The following is an 8408-nucleotide window of genomic DNA, read 5'->3' on the forward strand; positions in this document are numbered from 1 at the left end:
GAGACAGGGTTTCTCTGTGGCTTTGGAGCCTGTCCTGGAACTAGCTCTGTAGACCCGGCTGAAGATTATTCTTCTTATCCTGGCTCCCTGACACTGCTCCAAGGTGTTGATTGTCCACTCTGTCAATCCTTAGGCTGGGGTAACAATAATTTCTGCTACATCTGCTTTTTAAAAAATGTTTACATAACTGGTCATTGACTGTTCAGGTGAAAACTTTGCAATATTTCCTGGAAAAAGAAGAGAGATTTTTGCAAACTTTTTGTTGTTGTGTAGCAAGTTTTCTTGTCAGACTATCTTTTTTTTTGGTTTTTCGAGACAGGGTTTCTCTGTGGCTTTGGAGCCTGTCCTGGAACTTGCTCTGTAGACCAGGCTGGTCTCGAACCCACAGAGATCTGCCTGCCTCTACCTCCCGAGTGCTGGGATTAAAGGTGTGCACCACCATCTCCCGGCCTTGTCAGACTATCTTTTGTGGGACCACCAGCTCCCCAGATAAGGACATGAAACATATTACTAATTATTGAAATTTGGCCTTTAGCTTAGACTTGTCTCAACTAACTCTTATAACTTAAATTGGCCAATGTATATTAATTTGTGTTCTGACATATGGCATTACCTCTCTTCCATCTTGTGCCTCCTGTTTCCTCTCTGTGTCTGACTGGCGACTTCCCCTTTTTTCTCTCCAGAGTTCTCTCTCTCTGCCTGGAAGTCTCACCTGCGTAGGCATTGGTCATTCAGTTTTTATTACACCAATCAGAGGAATACATTTTCATGGTGTACGAATATCCCACACCCTTGTTGTTCGTGTTGATGTTTCCTGAAATGAACAGAGCCTATCAGAACGTGGAGTGTCAGGTCCCCGGCGAGTTCCACCAGATGGAGATGCATGGCCCACAGACACAGGCATTCCAAGAAAGTGCAGGGTTTCCAATGGTGATGAAAGGTGTTTACAAAACCATGTCCTGTGTAAGTCAGTTGTGATGGAGGAGTGATTCCTGTCCCTAAGAGCTAATGAGGGTCATGTCCCCAAGAGTTTGTCCCCACGGTAACTGGAAGAATTTTCCATAGCCACTTCCTGTGTTGGAGGCCTTGTTTCTGACACAGTTCCAGAGCTGATCCCTTAGGGCATGTCTTCTCAGGGACAACCCTAGCCAGTTTTGGTACATAGCGGGTGTCCCCAAAGCCAGTCCAAGAAGTTCGAGACTCCTGATACCATGAGCTACTGAGAACCATACCATAAACACCAATGCTTCTCAGCAAGAGGAGAAAACAACTCCAGAGAATCAGAGTGGAAAACAGCGATGATCTAAGAAGCTGTGGTAAATATACAAACTTGAGGATAACAGATGAGTATCAGAAGCTTCTGCCAGAGCCTCTCCTAGTGGGAAAGGAGTCTGTCCTAAGCAACTCAGGCTGCCAACCAAACAGCTCAGACTGGGTGTCCTGTACCCAGCAAGCTGTCCTTTCTTACAGTTCTGCAGGCTAGACGTCTAAGATGAAGGTAGCTTTGGTTTCTGTTGAAGACTGTCCTATCTTTTAGATGAGGCCCTTCTGTATTATGTGGTCTTTCCCCATCCGTGTTGGAGGAGAGACAGCTTGTTGGTTTCCAGCCAAAATCATCACACAGAAACTGTATCAATTAAATCACTGCTTGGCCCATTAGCTCTAGCTTTTTATTGGCTAACTCTTACATTTTAATTTAACCCATTTTTATAAATCTGTGTATTCCCATGTGGCTGTGGCTTACCGGGTAATGTTCCCGGCATCTGTCTCAGGCGGCTCCATGGCTTCTCCCTCACTCCTCCCTTCTTCCTCCCAGCATACAGCCTAGCTTTCCCTGCCTAGTTCTGTTCTTCCCGGCTATAGGCTCAAAGCAGTTCTTTATTCATTAGCCAATAAAAGCAACACATAGACAGAAGGACCTCCCACACCACCTCCCCTTCGCCTTCCCCTCTTCTTCTCTTTCTTTTTGGTCACCTCCTGTTATTTTTTGTTTGGGTTTTGCTTTTTGAGACAGAGTCTGAAAATGTGGTCAAAAGTGGCATGGAACTCAGTCTTCTAACTTGGTATGCTAAATGCTGGGATCACAGCTTCTGCCTCCATGCCTAGCTTCTCTACTTCCTCTTGTAAGGCCACTAATCCCATAGGAAAAATCTCCACGATCACCAACAAATTCATCCCCAATTTTTTCTCAAAGCCTCTCTCTCCAAATACTTTTGAATTGGAGTTACAGCTTCAACATGATTTTTTTTTAAGACAGGGTTTCTCTATGTAGTGCTGGCTGGCCTGTAACTCTCCCTGTAGGCCATGCTAACTTAGAACTCACAGAAATCTGTCTACCATTGTCTCTTGAGTGCTGGTATTAAAGGCATGTGCTACCACAACCAAACTATTTCAACATGATTTTTAACAAGACACAGATGTTTAGTCCATGGAGAGGCTGATAGTGGTAAAAGACTGTGACCTCTACTGAGAGCAAGAAGAGGGGTATGGAGTTCAACCTACCAAGACCCTTGGCTGGGAGCTGTATGCCTCTGTCCCTCAGCTAGCCTTTTGCAAAGGAACTTCTTTGGTCCTAGAAAGCATGTGTCTGAATCCTAGCCTTATTGACAACAGATGATTCCTAGCTGGGTGAGAGAGCTGAACTACTCATTGTAGGATACTGAGTAGCAATCCTGGCCTCCATACATTTGAGGCTACTATCTCCCTTCTCCTCAGTGGTAACCAACAAAAAAAAAATGTGTATGGAAGTTAGAGGCCAGCCTGGTCTACAAATTGAGTTCTAGGACAGTCAGAGCTACACTTGGAAAAAAAAACTAGTCTTGGAAAAAAACAAAAACAAAACAAAAAAAGGAAAGAAAAGAAAAAAAAATGTCTATAGAATTGTCAGGATGTTGGGTGCAAGACACCACTACCAGCAACCGACTGAGTGAAGTCTGATTTGCATGTAACTATCTCTTATCCAAGAGACCATTCTAGCCCCATAGCACAGGCCCTGTACCAAGTGTAGAGGCCTTCCCTGGGGAGGAGTAATATTTACTCTTCACTGTACATGTATACACGATGAGAGACACTCATACCATGACATATGTCTGAAAATAGGAGGACAGTTTTGAATAACCAGTTCTCTACTTCCAGGCATGTGTAGCAAGCTCTTTACCCACTGCGCTCTCTCGATGGCCTGAGGGTAATGTTTTATGTGACAGTTTGGGAAGATGGGTAAGTTCTGGATGGTGGGAAGAGTTGCTCAAGAATGTGAATGCACTGGGCATATGGTGGCTCACGCCTTTAATCCCAGCATTTGGAAGGCAGAGGCAGATGGATCTCTGTGAGTTCGAGGCCAGCCTGGTCTACAGAGCGAGCTCCAGGACAGGCTCCAAAGCAACAGAGAAACCCATTGTGATGTCTTGCTGGTCACCCAAGTGTGCCGTACTGCAAGGGAAAACTCTGCACTGTAGCTGCTCCAGTTAGATGGCAGTGAACTGCTGGAGAACACTTGGCCTGAGGCCCATGTACCAAGGGGCACAGGTAGATGCCATGAAGATACATAATGGTGTCTGGGGGCAGGGGGCTGCATGTACAGCGAATTCCACACTACATACATGCCTGAAGTAGCCTCCTCCTTGCCCGTACAAATCTATAGTTGAGAGATCTCACCCAGTTTTAGCCTCGATGCTCTGGCCATCTGGGGACATCGTGATGGTTATAGGGACCATGGGTACCCTACAATTGTTCTTTGGTGGGACTCCAGGAGGTCCTTGTCTAACCCCCAAAGTGTCCACTGCAGATGTCAGCAACCCTGGATGAGCCCCAGGGGGACAGTCCCTGTACATGGGGCTGAGGTGTGGGTGCATGAGAGAACCTGTCGGAGCACTGGGTAATTTTAGCACACTCTGGACCCACCTAGGCTGTTCTGGTTGGAGAGAACATGGGTGGAGTGGGGCGAACTGTGGGCGGAAACTGAGCAGGGAAAGCTTGAAGGTAAGTTTTTCAAACGGGGGTGTGGGAGCCCTGGTAAGGCAGGGGTTGTAGGGGGCTGCCTTGCTGTCTATGAGAAGAAATGTTGGCAGGGGCAGGCTGAGGACCACATTCAAATGGATCTCGTGTCAGGGCTCTGGTACTTCTGGGGCATCCACAGGTTAGTTCTACCCAAAATAGACTTTCTTTCTATAGCAAGAGAGCAACTGGAATACAGCGATGGATTTTGGTGAGTCACCAGCCAACACACACCCACTCTGTGCTCAGCTGTTAAATTCTATTTACTTCTCCACAGAAGGGAAGAGAAAACAGAGTTCGCGTATTCGTACGAGCCCTTGGTTTGAGATAAAAACCATCAACCCAAGTCTACAGTTCTTTGATCTATTTTTATCTGGGCACAAGAGAAAGTCAAAAAAGGGTGGCTTTTTTTACAATTAGTGGAGATAAAAATCTCATTTTATGAAAAGGTATTTCTTGCACATGGCCTGGAATTTGCCCTCCACCTTCTACAGTAAGGGACCTCCTGCCTGAAATTGTACCCTGGGCCAGAGGAGGGGCGAAGATGGCAATGGGGAATTGGACAACCCACCATCTGCTCCGCATATTACAGAGCAAGCTTTCTTCAGAAATACAACCCATGTCTTGAAGGTCTTCAAACAGCTGAACAGTTATTGTATGAACTAGAGTTCCACTCCTTCCTATACAGCCCCAGGCAAAAACATTTCCATATAAGATATTCCTAGTGCGGGGAGGAGGCAGAAATCTTTAATAAATAAATAAATTAATTAATTAAAAAAAGATATTCCTAGTGGCTTTATGCCTGATAAATGGACAAATATGATAATTTATATCAGGAAGGCAACTCTGACAAATGCAAAAACCTTGAGGACAGCATGCTGAGTAAAATGCACCAGATACAGGTCCCAGGAGTGAGTGAAGGTGAGAAGTTGAATGGGGGATACTGGAGCAGAGTTGTACTGTTAGTGTTGAGTGGGCACGGGTTTCAGCTGGAGAAGGACAAGTTCTAAAAAGGTTAAGATGGTCTCAGGGTGTATCTCAGTGATAAAGCTCTTGCCTAGACTATGCAAAGTCCTGAAACAGAATCCCTAGCACAGAAAAAATAAGGTTAAAATGTTAAAGCTCATGTTACATACACATGCGCACACGCACATACACATATGCACACACACACACACAAATACGCACACACATGCGCACACACACGTACACATGCATGCACACACACACAAACACACGTATCTATCTATCTATCTGTCATCTATCTATCATCTATCTATCTATTTATTTATAAACAAAATCGCACTATGTGGCCCAGGCTGGCCCTGTGTTTGCTATGTCCATCAGGCTGGCCTCAATAAAGGTCTTCCTACAACTGTCTCCTCAGTGCTGGGGTGAACGGTGCGCACCATCTCATAAGGCAAAGGATAACTTGTTAAACTGACCAGCTCTAGAGATGAAATCCTGGTGGGACCTCTACCTACGTTGCTTCTCTGAGCCATTGTGACCTCCTATGGGTCAGTAACAACTGGTTTGGTTTGGTCTGGTTTTTCCAACTTTTGGGAGGGGTAGTTTTTCAAGACAGGGTTTCTTTGTTGCTTTGGAGCCTGTTCTGGAACTCGCTCTGTAGACCTGGCTGGTCTCGAACTCACAGAGATCCACCTGCCTCTGCCTCTTGAGTGCTGGGATTAAAGGCGTGAACCACCATATGCCTGGTGCATTCACATTCTTGAGCAACTCTTCCTACCGTCCAGAACTTTCTCATCTTCCCAAACTGAAACTGTCACGTAAAACATCACCCTCAGGCCATCGAGAGAGCGCAATGGGTAAAGAGCTTGCTGCAGTGACCCTCAGAACCCATGCGGTAGAAGAGAATGGACTCCAGAAAGTGGTACTCTGACTGGCACACGATGCTTACCCACTCCCCCACATCAGCCATAGATAAATAAATATAAAAACCTACATTACATCCACTTGGTGCGGAGAGTGTTCATTCATCCCGAGGCCCTTTCAGCAGCCACTGTGATGGATGGAGAGGCAAAAATTATACACCACTGTGTGAGTCGCCTGTCAGACCCAGGAAGCCAGCTCTAGTGGGAGGCACGACAGACAAGCCAGGTTCATAGCACCACATGTCCAGATGAGCCTCTGTGGGTCAGGGAATGGGCCATTTCTCCCTGGCTGTGCCCGAGAGGGAAGCCAGATGACCTATGGAGAATAAGTGTGGATATAGAAGGCTGGACAGGGTCCTGTCCCTGCAATAACTGGAATTCCCATCCAACTTGATTGGATTGAAAAAAATCACAATGGAAACATACCTCTGAGTGTGCCTATACGGATGTTTCCAGAAAGGTTTTGTTGAAAAGGTGAGATCCACCCCACATGCGGGCAGGACCATCCCGTGGGGGTCCTGATGGAAAACGGAGAGAGAGATGAACACCAGAATCCGAACACAGAGGTGTGTTTCCTGACGGCCTGTGCAGTGTGACCAGCTACTTCACACCCCTGTCCACAATGTCCTGTCCATGACGGACCACACCTTCAAAATGTGAACCAAAACGAACCCTCTTCCTTTAATAATAAGATAATAAACCGCTGCTTTTTGTCAGGTGTTTGGTCACAGCAATAAGAAAATTAATTAATATAGTCTCCTATCCCTTCTTTGTTCTCCAATACTGTGCTTTTGATGGACCAACTGATACAAGTGATGAGATCTTTTCATGCTGTATTGGACCTTGTTGAGTTTGTTTTCCCCTTAACTGCTGAATCCCAAGATCATTAATACTTGCTTGGAGCAGATAAGCATGAACACTCAGAGAGCCTATCTACCCTTTATAAAAACTGTTTTTTTTTCATGATACTAACCCTTGATTGCCTTATAGATTTGGAAGAACATCTGGAAGGAAAGGAAGAACCACGGTTTAAGGGTCTGAATGAAGCCTTCCTATTGGGTGGGAGGGAAATCACACTCCCCAGAAGCTGCAAGATTAGGTAGAAGTTCCAGTGCCCGAGGTGGGCTACCTCCTTATTGTTGTTGGCCAGGGAGGCTCCTGAGGCCCCCAAAATCACAGAGGCTACTGCCAGTGCTATTGGCTGCATGCAAGAACTAAGTGTATTTTGGGGTTACAGGACACAGTAAAACACTGTGGTGGTGGTGTTGTTGCTACAGGACGTGAAGAAATCAAGCTTGGCTGAACGGGCAGTGTCCTCTGTATCTGTCATCTGTCATAATACTGGAAGGTATTGTGTAGAGTACCGACGAAGGGCTGTTTTCACCAATCCTGCTTGATTTTGTTGTTGTTATTATTGTTTGTTTCAAGACAGGGTTCCTCTCTCTGTGTAGCTTTGGAGCCTGTCCTGGCCTCGAATTCAGAGATCCACCTGCTTCTGCCTCCTGAGTGCTGGGATTAAAGGCATGTGCTACCCCTGCCCAGCTCCTTCCTGGTTTTGGATCACCGTGACAGGCAAGAAGCCTTGACTGGTGCAATCATGGCACAACTGTTAGGCATTCAACCAATTGCTTTTCCACTGAATTTAAAGCCACCTACTCCGGTACAGACACATTTGGCTGGAGATGTCATAGACTCTAACAGGAGAGCTATTCCTGTTGTTTTGTTAAAAGGATGTGATACGTTGCCTGTCAAATTGTCTTCTAAACACTTGTGTTTATGTCTATAAAATGCTGTTTTTATTAGTCTGGGTCTTTAAAGTAACTTCATTTTATTTGGCAAGAGGTGGGTATTGTAGAGACTTACAAGCAGCCAGACTGTTAAGAAAAACTGACTGCAGCTGTGGCACGGTAGTCTTAATTCTCAGTAGTAAACAGCAAAAAATAACTAACCATTCATTTCATACTTTTCCCCCAAGGTCCAGGGAACATCACAGAATAAGAAACAGAATTTAAGAGGCAGAGGAAGCAGATAGCTTGCTGGGTGGCGATTGTTAGCTGAAACATTCCTTCCTGGAAGGAGAGAAGATTCAAGTTCAGGAGATTTGTAAGACTCAGGAGTTCACCAGGTTTCTCAGATTCACAGGGCCCCTTTCAAGGTTAGGGTGGAGCTGCCTGCCTGTGGTGCAGGGAACTTCATAACCAGTATCTGTGTTGGGGTGGGGTTTTGAGTGATGCTCCCTTAACTTTCTGTTGCTAGTAACAGCAGCAAACTCTTTGTTTCACTAAGCAAGGCTTGTGAGGAATCACTTATTTGGTCTTTACTTAATGTCTAATCTTGAGTGAACAGACATTTGTTGACATTTCCTGGGAAAAGTCATGCAACTCAGGATTTGAAAAACTTCTGGAGTTTCCCTTGGGGCCTACCAAATCTACCAAAGGTTTGAGGCTGGCTGTTCACAGGGATTTTTGTTTGTTTATTTATTTATTTATTTATTTATTTTTAAATTTATTTATTTATTGAGGA

At 45.3% G+C, this 8408-nt stretch overlaps 1 pseudogene; it reads right to left on the bottom strand.

Annotated features, from left to right (window-relative positions):
* Positions 1-731: 731 nt before the first annotated feature.
* LOC113456300 overlaps positions 732-8408 on the bottom strand; it is a 12779-nt pseudogene continuing 5102 nt past the window's right edge.

The sequence above is a fragment of the Microtus ochrogaster genome, chromosome 7 (assembly GCF_000317375.1).
Source record: "Microtus ochrogaster isolate Prairie Vole_2 chromosome 7, MicOch1.0, whole genome shotgun sequence".
NCBI classification, from domain to species: Eukaryota; Metazoa; Chordata; class Mammalia; order Rodentia; family Cricetidae; genus Microtus; species Microtus ochrogaster.